This window comes from Poeciliopsis prolifica, unplaced genomic scaffold, assembly GCF_027474105.1.
Source record: "Poeciliopsis prolifica strain line A6 unplaced genomic scaffold, Auburn_PproV2 SCAFFOLD059, whole genome shotgun sequence".
Taxonomy (NCBI): Eukaryota; Metazoa; Chordata; class Actinopteri; order Cyprinodontiformes; family Poeciliidae; genus Poeciliopsis; species Poeciliopsis prolifica.
This window is the reverse complement of record NW_026562434.1, coordinates 2,455,720-2,472,646: the sequence shown is the minus strand read 5'-3', so window position 1 is coordinate 2,472,646 and position 16,927 is coordinate 2,455,720. Positions and strand designations below refer to the sequence as shown.

Here is a 16,927-nt window from a genome sequence, read left to right as displayed (position 1 = left end):
TTAAAGATGGCAGCGTCAATCTGGGATATTCTAATCTGACGTTATACGTTCCCCACACTGTCACACTAATTTTGAATGAACAGAAACAGCTCGTCTGTCACCAGCCAGATGGTTGAGGTATCATTCAGCCTCATTGGACATGCACAATATTACTTACAAACGTTGCAACATTCTGAATCCATCAAACCTTCCTACCCACACCTGAGGAAGGCCAACCTCATGTCGGTGAGGCTGAACTGGACGTCCTTTGCTCCTCCCTACCTGATCTGAAGCAGGAACCTTTGCCAGATCCGGACTTGGAACTCTTTGTTGATGGCTGCGCCTCCAGAGATCCAGAGAGCCATAATGTGCTCCAGACAGCACATTATGACACTGAGAGGTGCCATAATGTGCTGGTTTTATTCCTCTTGATGTGTGTGGCAATAGCATGATTCCAGTTCCACTGGTCCCATAAATTCCCTGACGTGAGGTTGAGTTTTATTTTGCAGCACCTAAGGTTTTCTCATTATCCCAAGTACAAGAAAATTGATACTTCCTTTTGACTTTTATTATGGTTTTGCAGTGTTAAGAACTGTAACATTTTCAGGTTTTCGCTGTTTTTAAACTCACCAAAAAACAAAACACTTGCTGAAACACACCTGTGATGTTTATATTCTAAACCATTGTTTAAAGAGGAATGTAAACTGATGTTTTTGTGTTTCTCAATCTGTCTTGTTGGATCAATACTTCATTTATTTCTAGGTTTCATTTACTTATTAATTTTACTTATTATTAACTTACTTAGTTATTCTTTTGCTCCTTGAAAAAAAAATTGAACCATAAAATCACCTAATTTAGATAAAAACATGTACAATACTTGCAACTAATGGGTGATTGTTCTGGTTCTGAAGGGTTGGTTCTGAACCAGTAGTAATTCAGCACAACACAAGGAGGAGGCAGAGGAACTCCATTTGTTCTCTCAGATTATCTCAATGTTAGGACATAGAGAAGGTTACATTAAAACAGGTTTAAAGTTTCCTCTTCAGAACAAATAATTCTTCAGGGTTAGGGTTGGGATTAGTAGGTTAAGGTTAGGGTTAAGATTAGGGTTAGGGTTAAGGTTAGGGTTGGGTTAGGGTCAGGTTTAATCATGTTTAAAAATTGTCTCATTCTGAAGATTTTTCATTGAACCATTTAAACCTTTTTATACAGTTTTATACATTAGAAGATACAAAAACATATAATTAAATTAATTGTTAGAATATATTTACAAAGTTTTTTCCATCTATTTAAAATTTTCTAACTTCTTTCCTGCAGTTACAGTGTGAGACTTTCTTCATGACTCTTTAAGGAATGAGAAGCTCAATGTTTTTATCCAACCTTGTTATTAATCAGTGAAATAAGTTGGAGGAGAGACGTTTGGTTCCTGTTGCAGCTCAGTGTTAATCTGTTTAATCTGAGAGATTAGCTCCAGTCTAACACTGCAGTGAGGATTAAAAGCGGCCAGACAAGGTGAGGGACGGAGGAGAGGTCACCATCAGGAAGTTTGAACCTCTGCAACAAACTGCATTTTAATCACAACCAGCTGCTGATTTTACTGTATTTTGGGATTTCCAATTAAATCCTTTATTTTCCACTTTGGGTTGAATCAGTGACATTGGCGCTGTGGCGGGTCATATCCATGTTGATTTATTCTCAGCTAAAAACGGGTTTACTTTTTGTTATCAGATGTAAAATATAGCAGAGATGCAGCGATCAGACCTTTTCTGTCCAACACTGATCTCCAGTTTTCATTCTGCTCTGATCTTCCAGTTCCTGGGATTTTTTCTCCAAAGAGAAAAATGTTCTGCAGGTTCTGAGATTCAGGTAGAAGTTCTGAATGAAACAGAAAATATTACGATTTTTCCACTTTATGCTTCAAAGCATTGACCCCTGACCTTTATGGGATGGGGATGTTTTACTTTAATTAGGACTTTCTGAATGGCACAGTTGATAAAAAAATATTTTGATTGCAAATATTTAAATTTGATCAGGAAAAGAACAGAATGAGCAGCAAATGAACCAAATGCAGAAGAAAAATGTTTTTATTTAAAACACATGAAGAAAAACTGCACCAAATTTACAAAAGAAGATTTAATATTCAAATCTGACATGTTGAGAAAAAAAGGAGCCGATAGAAACAGAAAATGATCAGATTGAGAAAAACTGATCAATATTTCAGAAATCTGATAAATGAAAGTAAAAAATAAGAGAAAAAACATCTTGATATTCAGAGTGAAGCTTTGACTGGAAAAAAACAGAAAAAACATGAAGATCCTGGAATAATCCTGGAATAGACCTGGAATAATCCTGGAATAATCCCAGCTTCCATCTTTAAAGGACTGGAAGAAGAAAAAGTTTCCAAGGACTCAATCAGAATCGTTTCACCAAGAAATAGATTGTAGAGACTGAACTATCTGTTCAACAGTGAGAGAGTTTCTCTGACAGGAGGAAAAACTTTAGACTCAAATCAGCTCAAAACTCTGAAGAGGAACCAGAACTGAAAGCAAATCCAGGAATCAGAGGTTCAGTGAATGTGGTGTTGAAGGTGTGGAGGAGGATCAGTGAGTCAGAGGAGACTGTAGAAGGACAGAATGCCAGCAGGACAGTCCACATACACTGCTACTCTGTTAGAGACAGAGGAGGAGGAGAGACGAGTTTCTCTGTTATTGTGCCAGACAGAGTAACCATTAATATCAGAGCATCTCAGACTCCAGGAATGATCATTACATCCAAACACACAGTCTATACTGTTTCCTTTCCTCCTGATTCTTCTGTAACTCACTGATATAAAAAACATCTCCTCTCCACTCAACCTCCCAGTAACAGCGACCAGTCAGACCAGTTCTACACAGCAGCTGAGGCCAGTAATCAAATCTGTCTGGATGATCAGGATATGACTGAAGCTCCTCAACACGTTTCACTTTCCTGTTGTCTTCAGACAGTTTGAGGTTTCTGCCCACTGTGTTTGTGTCGATGGTGAGTTGACAGGAATCTGATGGAGAGAACAAACACAATCCAGCTGCAGTTATTGATCATTTATTGACACTTTGACTCCTGAATGAGTGATGTGACAGTTTGAAGATGGTTGAATGTGAGCTGCTTTGTTGTCATGAATCAGATGAAAAACACACTTACATTTCCATGGACCTGGAGTCAAGAATCGGCCTCCCAGCAGGCTCCACCCTGAAAGGAGGAGGTGGGTCAGACCATCAGTCTCTTTCAGCAGCAAACATGGACATTACATGTCTCTCAGACACACATTGTCCTCCACTGAGACAGGAACAGTCCAACATCTGGATTGCAAACTGCAGTGGATGTAGGAAGGACAGTTGGTGCTGCTGCAGCACAACATTTCTCCAAACACAGGAAAAGCTCCAACAGAGAGGAGAAAGGAAATCCCTCAGTAACAACCTGAAGAAACTCACTGAAGCCTAAAAGGACATCAGGAAACTAAGGAAACATTTCTGGAAGCTCAACCTGATTTAATAATCAGCATTAAAATACAATCAATCTAAACTTGATCAACACCTGGATACCTGATCCGTCCACACTCCCACACACAGATGAAGGAATGAAACACTAAACAGCCCTGCTGCTGAAAACCTGCTGTGGCCTCACTGTAATATCCAGAAATACAAACATTAAAAAGGAGAAGCTGCATCACATTCAACAAAGATTCAACAAGAATCAAAGATTTGATCTCTGAGCTCAGACTCACAAACCAGGGAGAGGCTTCCATCATCACACACCTCTGAAAACACCTCCAACCTTTCAGCACTTCCTCTACCAACCAGCACCACCAGGTGGCGCTGCACACATTTACAATGAGCCCAAGAAGAAGAAGAAGCATCCTGAATCCAGCAGCTGCAGTAATGGCTTATGAAAGTGTCCAAGGAGCATCTGGAACCAGAACCAGCAGATCCACAGTCCAGAGAGTCTTTGTTTGCATCTTTCCTCTCAGATTTCCAAGCTGCTCTGAGAGGGAAATGACATCATCACTCTACTGATGATGTCACGCTCTGATGTCACTGATCAGGAGCTGCTGGACTTCTACATTTCCAGCATGGAGGACAGAGAAGATCTCAGCTCTGATGAGGAGCTGGCCTGCCTTCACTGATTGAGGGTCAAAGAAATATTTCCAGATGAAGTCAGACTAAAATGTTGGATTGTCCTGCTGTTGCAATCAGAGGCCAAGAAGAAGCTTCAAGTTCTTCTCCTGTTCAGCTCCACGTTCCTATCAGAGACTTCAGCTCCTCATGAGGAGAACAACTAAAGCCTGGAACAGACTGACACCAACATCCTGACATCTCATCCCTGAACAAAGCTTTGCAGCATCAAGGTGACTCTTAGCGCCATATATGGACAGATTTCCTCTAAAGGGGGCGGAGCCTGAATTGGAGGAACCAGCAGCAGCTTCCAGGAACAAACCTTGGGAAACCCAGCAGACTGACTAAAGACATTTCTCCCTCTTCCTCCTCTATCAGACCTTCTCTGCTCCTGCAGCAGGTTCCTCCATACCTGAGAGCTTCCAGTCTCCAGTGTGGATCCTTCAGTCCAGCCGACAGCAGCTTCACTCCTGAGTCTCCTGGATGATTGTAGCTCAGGTCCAACTCTTTCAGATGGGAGGGGTTGGAGGTCAGAGCTGAGGCCAGAGAAGCACAGCCTTCCTCTGAGACCAAACAGCCTGATAAGCTGCAGACACACAATTCATAACATGATGAGAAAATGACAACTTGGAGGTAGAAACCAAGGTCTGAACTGATGGATGGATGGTAGAAACCAAGGTCTGAACTGATGGATGGATGGCACCAAGGTCTGAACTGATGGATGGATGGATGGATGGATGGATGGATGGATGGATGGATGGATGGATGGATGGATGGATGGATGGATGGATGGGATGGATGGATGGATGGATGGATGGATGGATGGATGGATGGATGGATGGATGGATGGATGGATGGATGGATGGATGGATGGATGGATGGATGGATGGATGGATGGATGGATGATGGATGGATGGATGGATGGATGGATGGATGGATGGATGGATGGATGGATGGATGGATGGATGGATGGATGGATGGATGGATGGATGGATGGATGGATGGATGGATGGATGGATGGATGGATGGATGGATGGGATGGGATGGATGGATGGATGGATGGATGGATGGATGGATGGGATGATGGATGGATGGATGGATGATGGATGGATGGATGGATGGATGGATGGATGGATGGATGGATGGATGGATGGATGGATGGATGGATGGATGGATGGAGGATGGATGGATGGATGGATGGATGATGGATGGATGGATGGATGGAATGGATGGATGGATGGATGGATGGATGGATGGATGGATGGATGGATGGATGGATGGATGGATGGATGGATGGATGGATGGATGGATGGATGGATGGATGGATGGATGGATGATGGATGGATGGATGGATGGATGGATGGATGGATGGATGGATGGGGATGGATGGATGGATGGATGGATGGATGGATGGATGGATGGATGGATGGATGGATCGATCTGTAATTATGCTTCATTATGCTTCTTTCTGCACCTTAGATGCATCAATTTGTCAAGAGCCCAGAGTTACCTGAGAGTTTCCAGGTTGCAGTTTGGACTCTTCAGTCCAGCAGAGAGAAGCTTCACTCCTGAATCCTGCAGGTTGTTGTTACTCAGGTCCAGTTCTCTGAGACTGGAGGACTGGGAGCTGAGAACTGAGGACAGAGCTTCACAGCTTCTCTCTGAGAGGTTACAGACACTCAGTCTGAGGAGACAGGGAGAAAAATATGTTATCAAACAATTCATACAAATGTCTTTTTTCCAGTCAACAATGTTCCTCTTTACTTTTTTAATGGACTGTTTATATATAATCATGTTGCCTTTTGTTGTGAACTGGTTCAGTCTATATTTGGGTCTGCAGCCATGAAGGACTGAACTAAAGGCAACATGGAGGCTGGCAAGAGAAATATTAAATTCCTCTATGAACTAAATGAATCCATGTCAGTTTTAACAGAAAGAGTCCAATGAATCCTGAGAATCAAGGCTGGGCTGAAGATCAGCATCAGGCTCAGTTTGAGGATCAGCATCAGAGATGGTTTGAGGGAAAACAGCAGCTTGAATCAAAGCAGAGCAAATCTCCAGTTTCATCTTTACATGTTTTAACTGTTGGATACAGAGATGGAAAACTGAGCAGAAACTGACAAAAACTATGCTTTGAACAAAAATCGAATTATTCAGTAAAAGTATTGTATTAAATACTCCTCCAAAACTAAACACATGTTTGGTAACAAAAACAAAAAAAACATTGAGAAACCCAATGTAGGGGAAATACCCATCTCACACAGTAAGACATCTATTAATATTTTACTCTATTATTGAGAAAACATTTGCATCATAACTGATAGAATGTAATGGACGGAAATCTGGTCTCACCAGGATTGAGAACATTTTACCTGAGAGTTTCCAGGTTGCAGTTTGGACTCTTCAGTCCAGCAGAGAGAAGCTTCACTCCTGAATCCTGCAGGTTGTTGTTACTCAGGTCCAGTTCTCTGAGACTGGAGGACTGGGAGCTGAGAACTGAGGACAGAGCTTCACAGCTTCTCTCTGAGAGGTTACAGCCACTCAGTCTGAGGAGACAGGGAGGAAAATATGTTATTAAACAATTCCTGAAAATATATGTTAGTTTCCAATCAATTATGTTCTTTTGTTTTAATGTATTCCCCTGGGTTCCCAGAAATATATATATTATTGTTGTTTTGAAAAATAACAAATTTAATATTTGCAACTTAATATCTTGAAATAAGATATAATAATTTCAAAGTCTGAGTTAAGAGTTCATTAAAAAGAAAAACAGCTGAAGTAAAAAGTCTATTAAAATATTGTGTTCTGTCACTTTAAGAACGAACAATTATTGGATAGTTTGTATGGAAAGTACAGTTCAATACGAGGTGTGACGGATTAGACTGCTGTGTATGTTTTTTTGGTTGTTCTGCCTAAGGTCAGTTACTATTGGGTGATTTCCTGAGTTCTGATTTACTGGGAGGCGGGACTAACGGGAGTACCGAGAAAGAGCAGAACAAGGAAGAGAAGACGCTGAGACTCGGTGGAGTTAGCGGAAACGTTTGTGAGCCGTTTTGTGGAACAGCAGCTAAAAAAGTGCCACAACTTAGCAGTGCACTAGCGCCAAGAAACAGCAGATGGACCGAGGAAGAAGTGAGCGGTGAGCTGGATGCGGAGGTCTGCACCGGAGCTGTGGAGAGGAGACCCACTCAACCACTGTGTTTGGATTTGGTTGCGATTTCCTCCGCCTCTACCTAAAAGGGCGCGGATTAACCGACTGATGTCTGATGAGATGAGTCGTCAGGACCCCACATATACCCGTCACTGTGGATTGAGGACCAAGGCTGAGTGTCTTCAGTATCAGGCCTGCAACGGGGTTTATAGACTATTTTGCCGGATTTAATTTGTTTTATTTTTGGTGGGCCCACTAATTAAACTGTCAATTATTTTATGTTATTGTGTTTGACTAAAGGACTCCGATGTGTTCTACTGTTCAAAATAATCTAATTTGGGACTAGAAAGGGAAAGTCCCTTTTTATAAACCAGGTCGTTGAGAAAGTTCGTGGTATTTTTATTTATTTGTTTTTATATGTTTTGGTTATTTGATGGTTAACAGCCAGACATAAGGTCTGCTGGTGACCATATTCAGTGTGAGGGTATATTTTCACATGTAGTTTACATTATTTTCACTCTGAAGTTTGGTAAATAAATACTTTACCTGAATAAAGTCTCATCATTTATGGGCCAGACATAGGCCGTTCAACTAAATTGAATGACAAAAAAATTCCTGGTGGTTCATGGGAAATTTAGTGAAACCAGTTTCTTGGGGTGTAACATTAAATAATTAGAACCCAGAGCGCTAAATCTAGCCTTAGATACCAGAAAGTGCTAGATAAATATTGTTACACATGTTTATATTGCCTTTTGGTTTGTTGTGGATTGATTTGTTCAATGGTTGTGTCACAACCTTTAAAGGTCTGATCTAAAAAGATCAAGGATGCTGGAAACAAAACTTTTGAATTCCACAATAAAACTAAATTCATCCAGTTTTAGTTTTAGCAGAAAGATGAGTTTTGCTTCGTTAACAATGTATAATGATGGTGTTGTCATGGTGATGTTACATATTAATAGACATTCTCCCTGATGTATCCCTGTGGGCAACATCTGGGAGACAATGCATCAATAAATAAACTAAAACAACATGAATCAATATTTAGCACATCATTAAATGTTTTCACTTGATCAATAATAAATGCATTAACAATGTGTGTCCTTACAGAGCTTTGTTGGAGGCTTTAACCACTGGTAGCAGCCTCAGAAGAACGTCCTCTGAAGCAGAGTATTTCTTCAGGTCAAACACATCCAGATCTTTTCCTGATGACACTAAGATGAAACCCAGAGCTGACCACTGAGCAGGAGACAGTTTATCTGTGGAGAGACTTCCTGAAATCAGAGACTGTTGGATCTCCTCCACTAGAGAACGATCATTCAGTTCATTCAGACAATGGAACAGATTGATGCTTTTCTCTGCAGACACATTCTCATTAATCTTCTCCTTGATGTATTGAACTGTTTCCTGATTGGTCTCTGAGCTACTTCCTGTCTTTGTCAGCAGACCATGTAGGAGTCTCTGATTGGTCTGCAGTGAAAGTCCCAGGAGGAAACGAAGGAACAAGTCCAGGTGTCCATTTGGACTCTGTAAGGCCTGGTCAACAGCTCTCTGATGGAGATCATTTATATTTGATTTGAAATAAAATTTAGAAAAAATGAAGGTGGATTTTCTTCCATCAGGTTGACACCAGTTGATGAAGGTCAGATGAACATGAAAGCAGCCAGAAACTCCTGAACACTCAGATGGACGAAGCAGAACACCTTGTCCTGGTATAGACCTCTCTCCTCTTTAAATCTGTGTGAACACTCCTGAGTACACTGAGGCTGCTCTGATATCGATGCCACACTCTGTCAGGTCTGATTCATAGAAGATCATGTTTCCTTTCTGCAGCTGATCAAAAGCCAGTTTTCCCAGAGACTCAATCATCTTCCTGCTCTCTGGACTCCAGTGTGGATCTGTTTCAGCTCCTCCATCATACTTGACCTTCTTCACTTTGGTCTGAACCACCAGGAAGTGGATGTACATCTCAGTCAGGGTTCTGGGCAGCTCTCCTCCCTCTCTGGTCTCCAACACATCCTCCAGAACTGTAGCAGTGATCCACAGAAGACTGGGATGTGGCACATGATGTGGAGGCTTCGTGATGTCTTCATGTGGGAGATGATCCTGCTGGCCTGGTTCTTATCTCTGAATCTCTTCCTGAAGTACTCCTCCTTCTGAGGGTCATTGAACCCTCTGACCTCTGTCACCATGTCAACACAATGAAGAGGAATCTGATTGGCTGCTGCAGGTCGTGTGGTTATCCAGAGGAGAGCAGAGGGAAGCAGTTTCCCCCTGATGAGGTTTGTCAGCAGAACATCCACTGAGGTGGACTCTGTAGCATCAGTCAGGATCTCCTTGTTGTGGAAGTCCAGTGGAAGTCGACTCTCATCCAAGCCATCAAAGATGAACAGAACCTGGAAGTGTTTAAAGCTGCAGATTTCTTTGGTTTCACTAAAGAAGTGATGAACAAGTTCCACCAAGCTGAACTTTTTCTCTTTCAGCACATTCAGCTCTCTGAAAGTGAATGGAAATATGAACTGGATGTTCTGGTGGGCTTTGTCTTCAGCCCAGTCCAGAGTGAACTTCTGTGTTAGGACTGTTTTCCCAATGCCAGCCACTCCCTTTGTCATCACTGTTCTGATTGGTTGATCTCTTCCAGGTGGTAATTTAAAGATGTCTTCTTGTCTGATTGTTGTTTCTGGTCTGTGTGGTTTCCTGGATGCTGTTTCAATCTGTCTGACCTCATGTTCATCATTCACCTCTCCAGTCCCTCCCTCTGTGATGTAGAGCTCTGTGTAGATCTGGTTCAGAAGGGTTGGACTTCCTGCTTTAGCAATTCCCTCAAACACAGACTGGAACTTCTTCTTCAGAACAGATTTAAGTTGATGCTGACAAACTGCAGCATGATGTCCTAAATTAACACAATAATGAAAATCAGATACAAAAGAAAATCCTTTTTTGAATTTGATTACATCACTTAAGATGTTTTGCATAAATGTGATTCCATCTTTTCAAATTTCAGTAAATGTGTAATTTTCATTCCAAATCTCTGAAGAAATCCTTTTACTGATCTGCAGATGGTCAGCCAGCTTTTCCTCCTTCATCCTCCTCAGGAAGTTCAGTGTGATCTTCATCAGTGCCTCTCTGATGCTCCTCCTCTGCTCTTCATCATCATCTTCCAACACCTCATCATCTCTCTGACTCTCTGAATGTTCTGGGTAATCTGGAGTCAGAACTTTCTTGATCTTCTTCATTTCTTCTTCACAAAAGTGACAATGTTGTCCTCCAGCAGCTGGAACAGAATAATAGATGAAGGAAACATCAGAGTGAAATCATGGAGCCAAACACCAGATGGATGTTGGACAGACTGACAGTCCTCTGGTCTACAAAGTGCAGCATGAAGGTGACTTTGAACAGAACTTGTGGAAAAGTATTTGTTGTTCATATACAGACCATAAATATGGAGTCCAGCTGTGTTTGATGCTGCTGGACAGATGGACCCCTGGGAACCTCTGAGCTCTGCTGGTCCACTCTGTGGAGGAACCAGGAACAATTAGGACGTTATGAAATATTCATCCAGCAGTATTCACAGAGGAAATCACCAGGAGTTTCACATTAAATGTCCTTAATATAGAAAAACAGAGCATCACATGAACACAATTCCAAGTTATAAAGGGAAAATTATCTACACTGATGAATACCAGTAACACCAGAATAATCCAGTAGACATTTCAAAAAGTTGGATTTGAAGTTGGACTTCAAACAGTCCAAACTGTCAGCAGATCTGATTCTGGTGGAGACAGTTTCCCAGAGCTTGGGGACAGTGGAGGTGAAGGCTCTGTCCACACAGGTCTTCAGGACAGTGTGGGACATCCACCACGTTCTGATGACTAGACCTGAGGTGATGTGGACATGGAGGAGGACTGAAATATGTCTGTTTCCATGTGGGATCCTCTCCTGGATGTTTTAGAGAGGATTTTAAAATGGATCCTATGGATCCCTGGAAGCCAGTGAGCTCACCTTGTATCTGTCCACACAGAGACAATCTGAAGGTAAAGGTCCATGAAGTGATATCTGGAGGTGAGCAGTGAACCAGGTGATATAAGTGGTTGTAAAGATTTAATGTTCCTGCTGATCCCATTAAGTACCAGCAGAACCTCTGATGGTCCACATCAGCTCAGTTTGGTTGAGTTCCAGCAGATCTCACCAACCACATCATGAAGCTTTCCTTCCCTGCTGAACTGCTCTCACAATGCACACAGGAACCGAGTCCTGATGGACCAGAATGGCTTTAGCAGGTATTTCCCAGTGGAAATGTGATCCACTGTTAGTCTGACATGGAGCCAGGAAGCAACAGAACATCATCATCAACATCAGAGATAAAGATATGAAGGTGTTTTCATGAGAACAGAGCAGCTGATTTCTGTAGATAATGGATCAAACCTCTGGAAATATAACTGGAAACATCTGAGTTCTTACTGGTTCAGTTTCAAGAGTTACAGCAGTTAGATACAGCTCACCTCTCTGATGATGGAGATCCAGGAGATTTAAAGTCAATCCCAATAACCTTTGACCTGTCACTCTTAAAGGACACACAGCTGGGTTCTGGTTCTGGTTCTAATTTGAATCTCTTATGGATCCTGAAAGAAAAAATCTCTTTAGAAACTTTCTGTTTTTTGCTTTCAAGATAATTTTTTATGACTGTAAAATAAAACCAGAACCAGACAGATCATCAACCTGATGTTCTAAATGATTCCTATCAGAACCGGTCCAATCCTCCAACATGTTCCTGATCATTGATCCTCCTGAATAATGTCCAGCCTTCTTTAAAGAGCAGAAAGATTTGTTTCTGAGACCAACATGTTGGTTTGAAATGACTGAGAGAACAGTTTGGTGATCTTAGTGTTGAGCTCTGACATGGAGCAGAACCAGGAATCATTTCCACTCTGACCATCTGTTGGAGAAATTGTGATATTATTAATCAATTATTGTTATTCTCATTGATCTTTATAATGTATCTTTAATTGATGCTTTCCTTAAAGTTAATCTCATTATAGAATTAAGAATGTTTCTTGTATTGTTGATTTGCTCTGATTCCTTTCTCAGAAGGCCTCACTGACAGAGAGCAGAAACAAAATCTTCCTGCAGGTTTACCTCTTGGTGAAGAGCTCTGCTTCGGTTGAGTTGCTGGCCTCCAATAAAACCATCATTGCTAAGATCACTACATATTTTATTAATCTTTGTGCCTGGAAGGACATTATCTAGTACAGAATGATTGTGTGTTAGTTAGTGAATAACATTTGACGCTGTAGCTGTTTGCCCCTCCCTTTAGAGCTACAGCGTCCTTGTGATTAGGGATCCTAGAAACAATAAAATAGAGGAGCAGACAAAATGTGCTTCAGAGCGTAGGAGATTGTTAACTGAAGCACATCTCTGTCCGTTTCCTCGCGAGTAAAAAAGAATCTAACTCTTTTGTCTTTTCTGTCTTTGTTAATGTATGTTTAACAGGTGTTAACCCTAACATTTTGGTCCTTCGAGCCGGATGTCATATACTGGAAAGATTCCGGCAGGTGTGGCGGATCCCAGTAAGACCGTGCGCACGGCAAGAGAACCTGTTAAAGGACTGGGCTCGGCCTGCCTGCTGGGATCTGAAGGTTGACGACACTCCAGGGAAAGACAAGAGGGTGAGTGATTCTTCTTTAAAAAGTGGCGAATGACGTTTTAGAGAGTAAGTCATTCTTCTGTGTGAGAGAAGAGTGGCTTCTTCTTTGACTGAAGGTTGTTGCGCGCACAAGTGAAAACCCTGTCAATTCTAGACTCTAACAGGTAAAAGTAATGCACAAAATCCGTGGATAGGCTAACGGAGCCTGGTGCTTCAAGGCTGGAGGCCTTGTCCTGTTCTGGGGAACCAACAATTGTACTATTGTGGGCAATGATAGCAGCCCAACTAATACTAGAAATGTTCTGGGTAATAGCAGCTCAAATAACTAATACCAGCACTGTTCTGGGTAATAACAGCAACTCAAATAACAATTGTACTATTGTGGGTAGTAACAGTAGCCCAACAAAATACCTGCACTGTTTTGGGCAGTAACAGCAGCCCAATTACTAATTGTACTATTGTGAGCAGTAACAGTAGCTCAACTAGTACCTGCAGGCTAAACGGATTGCGGAGTCCGGCGAAACAGGCGCTTAAGTTCCGTATCAGTATGTAAGAGATAAAAATTAAAAATGAAAGACAAAAAAAATAAAATAAACTAGAAAATAAGGGTTGGTAAACCTTACCTCGCTGGAGGTCTTGTAAAACCCTACTGGGACGAGGACTTGCAAACCTCACCTGGTTCGGGGTTTTGCAACCTCACGTGGTTTGAGATCTTACGAACCCCACCTGTTGTGGGAACGGGGCCCGACGAATACCCGTGGTTAAACGGACGGCGATAACAGGCGCTTCAAATCCGTGAAACAAAAAAAAAGTGTGTATGTGAGCGTGATTGGAGGTATAAATACCACTTGGTATTTTATCTCATGTAAAACAGTAGGATTGTGAGCAGCAAACCTCTTGTGGATGCACAGGCAAGAACTCTCCACTCGAAAGAGTTGAAGTGAGAGTTACCACAACAGGTCTTTTCAATTGCTGGCCTACTGAATCAGATCTCCAGTTTCTAGGACTCCCTAGGAGTCGGCAAAAACTGGTCCAAATTTAAATAAAAAAAAAAAATGGGGAAATGAATAAGTAAAACTAAGCCAACAGACAGTCTAAAATCAATTAACTGGAAGGTTATTAAAGATCAGGATAAAATAAAACAAAAAACAAATTCAAATAAAAATTGTACGAGGAAGGGTATGATGATGTACAATTTTGGTTAGAAGTAGCGCAAAAAGGAGATAGTGGGGAGAAAGAAATTACAAAAGAAAAGGAAAAGGATCTAGGAGTCTTTTTCCAGGATGAGGAACAAATGTTCTATCAGGAGAGGAGAGGAAGAGAAGGCTTTAGGGCAGAGGTCAGAACCTTAGAGGTTTAAAAGGGCGACGGGGGAGAGGAAACTACAGGCACAGTTACTCAGGGTGCTGGTGTTGCGGGCAGGAAGGACATTTAGCCAGAAATTGCCCAAGAAAAGAAAACAAAAAAACACAGGACAGTCAGCATGATTAAGATCAGAGAAATTGGGGAGTGAAGAGGTCCAGTTAAATCTTCAGGATTTACTTTCTATGGACAGCATAAGACCTGAAATAACTCTCCTAATAAATGGCAAACCTGTAAATTTCCTCTGTGACGGGTGCATGTAGAACAACATGTAGAGAAAACATTCTTGGGGTAAAATATTTGTGGTGAAAATGTCAAGATCAGCTACAGGAATAAAAGAAGGGGACTTCTTTGTTGTCCAGGGACACAGGGAACTGTATTACTTTTATTCATGGATGTGCCCAACAAACCCCACACAACACTGCACAAACACTTCTGGCAGAGGGGCATAAAGCCATTTCTGCCCTACAGGATCAAATGTCTCCTGATGATTTGCATGTCACACTTTGGTTCAAAACAGTTCCTGGGCCTGATAGGAACTACGAAGCGAGACTCAACAAGGTCACCCCAGCCAAGATAACTGTGACCTATCTGTACACAGACACAAAACATGTGCCTGATCCACACACATTGTTGAATTCTCTTAGATCAGATGCAAAAGTATTCACGGTTGTAGACATCAGTAAATGCCTTTTTCTCAATACCAATTGAGAAAGAGAGCCAATTTTGGTTTGCTTTTACTTTTGAAGGGAAAAGATACACGTACACCAGACTACTTCAAGGCTACTGTGAAAGCCCTACAATTCTCTTTCAAGTAATGAGTGCAAGTATGTCAACTTTTCAACCCCCAGGAGGGAGCCAAGTTTTGTTGTACATAGTTGATGTTTTATTGGTTTCTCCAGACAGGGAAACCTGTAAGCAAAACACTTTAGCGCTTCTGTAACATTTAGCTAAAGAAGGTCATAAGGTTAACAAATAAACTTTAACTGTGTAAACGAAAAGTAAAATATTTGGGTCATAATTTGAGTGAAGGAGGACGAACCATAGCGGAGGATAGAAAAACGACAATTCTCCAAGCTCCCAAACCACAAACAAAAAAAACAGATGATGTCCTTTTTGGGGTTGACTAACTATTGTCGAAACTGGGTGCCTAATTATGCAGAAATTGTGGCAGCTCTGAATAAATTAATGTAAAAAAGATTTTAAAATGTCTTCTTCTTTGTTGTGGGCAGATGAAGCAGAAGAAGCACTTTGGAAACTAAACAGGCCCTCGTGTCAAGCGCTGCGTTAGCATTACCAGATTATCAATAAAAAAACCTTTTGTTCAGATGGTGGATTGTAAAGGTCATGTCATGACCTCGGTGCTAGTCTAACAGCATGGTGATAAAATGAGACCAATAGCATATTTTTCTTCAAAACTTGATAGTGTAGCGTGTGCCTTACCACATTGTGTGAGAGCTGTAGTTGCTGCTTCTATGGCAGTAGAAGTTAGAGCTCCTATAGTTCTTTTTCACCCATTAACATCAAAAGTAACACATGCAGAATTATTAAAAGAATTATTATAAGTCGTGCACCTACCAAAACAAACTAGCAATCTGTAAATGTGCGGCGCACACTGCAGTGACAGATAAGGTGTCCCTAGGGAATGCTTTCGAAGACAAATAAAAAAAATTAAAAAAAAGCAGCTGAGGGAGAGATAAATGTATTACATGTGGACGTAAAATTAAATTTATGAAAGAAACTTTAAGACATGCAACAATTAAATCCTCAAAATGAAAAGGATTTATGGATAAAAAATGGAGCAAAATTGGAAAATTATATGAAACTAAACCTATTTTACCAAGAAAAAAATCTGTATAAGTGGGCTGCAATATTGAGCCATGGCGTTTCGCATGTCTCAACAGGGGGGATGTTAGGATACATCAACATTACACTACTTATGGATTTATTTCTTATTTAAAAAAATTCTGTAGGACCTGTTTGATATGTGCAAAACACAACTCTCAGGGCAATCTAAGATCACTTAGAGGAAAGTTTCCTACTCTGCAATATCCATTTCAAGTAATGCACATGGACTTCATAGAATTGAATAAAAGTGAAATATTGTTTAGAAATAATTGATGCTTTTCTAATGGATTGAACATTTCACTAAAAACCCAGATGCAGCGGAAAAGCCAACTTGGATACATTTAACACACTGCAAAAAGTAATTTAATTTCAAAAGTAATTGGGAAGCAAGCTCAGGACGCTCACCGACCTACAGGGCAAAGTCCAGGTTACAAAGGGGGTTAAACCAAATAGTTTTTCCGTCTCAAAACTGGTGAAGATTGTCCACAACCCTGTAGTGTCTTTAGGAGCAGAACGGACTTGCACATTAATGAAAATAACAAGCGAATATATCTTTGTTTATTTTGTGTTTTTCATCTGGGAACAATTCATGTCATAAATGAAAATGTATTCTTGTAGCACTGTTTACAGAATGAGGATGAGTATTCAGGTATGTTTTCCACCTAGTTCTGTTATCATTGTTTTAGTCTCCTGGGCAAGTATGACGTCAGCAAAATACAGAGATTAAACTTGATGTATGACAAATGATGTTTTAACACTGGACTGTTCTCTCTGTGAACAATGAATTTAACCCTGTCT

The 16,927-nt window shown here is 41.0% G+C and overlaps 1 pseudogene; it reads right to left on the bottom strand.

Annotated features, from left to right (window-relative positions):
- The window catches only part of LOC129379580 (NACHT, LRR and PYD domains-containing protein 3-like), a 132,259-nt pseudogene that overhangs the window by 98,175 nt on the left and 17,157 nt on the right, over positions 1–16,927 (bottom strand).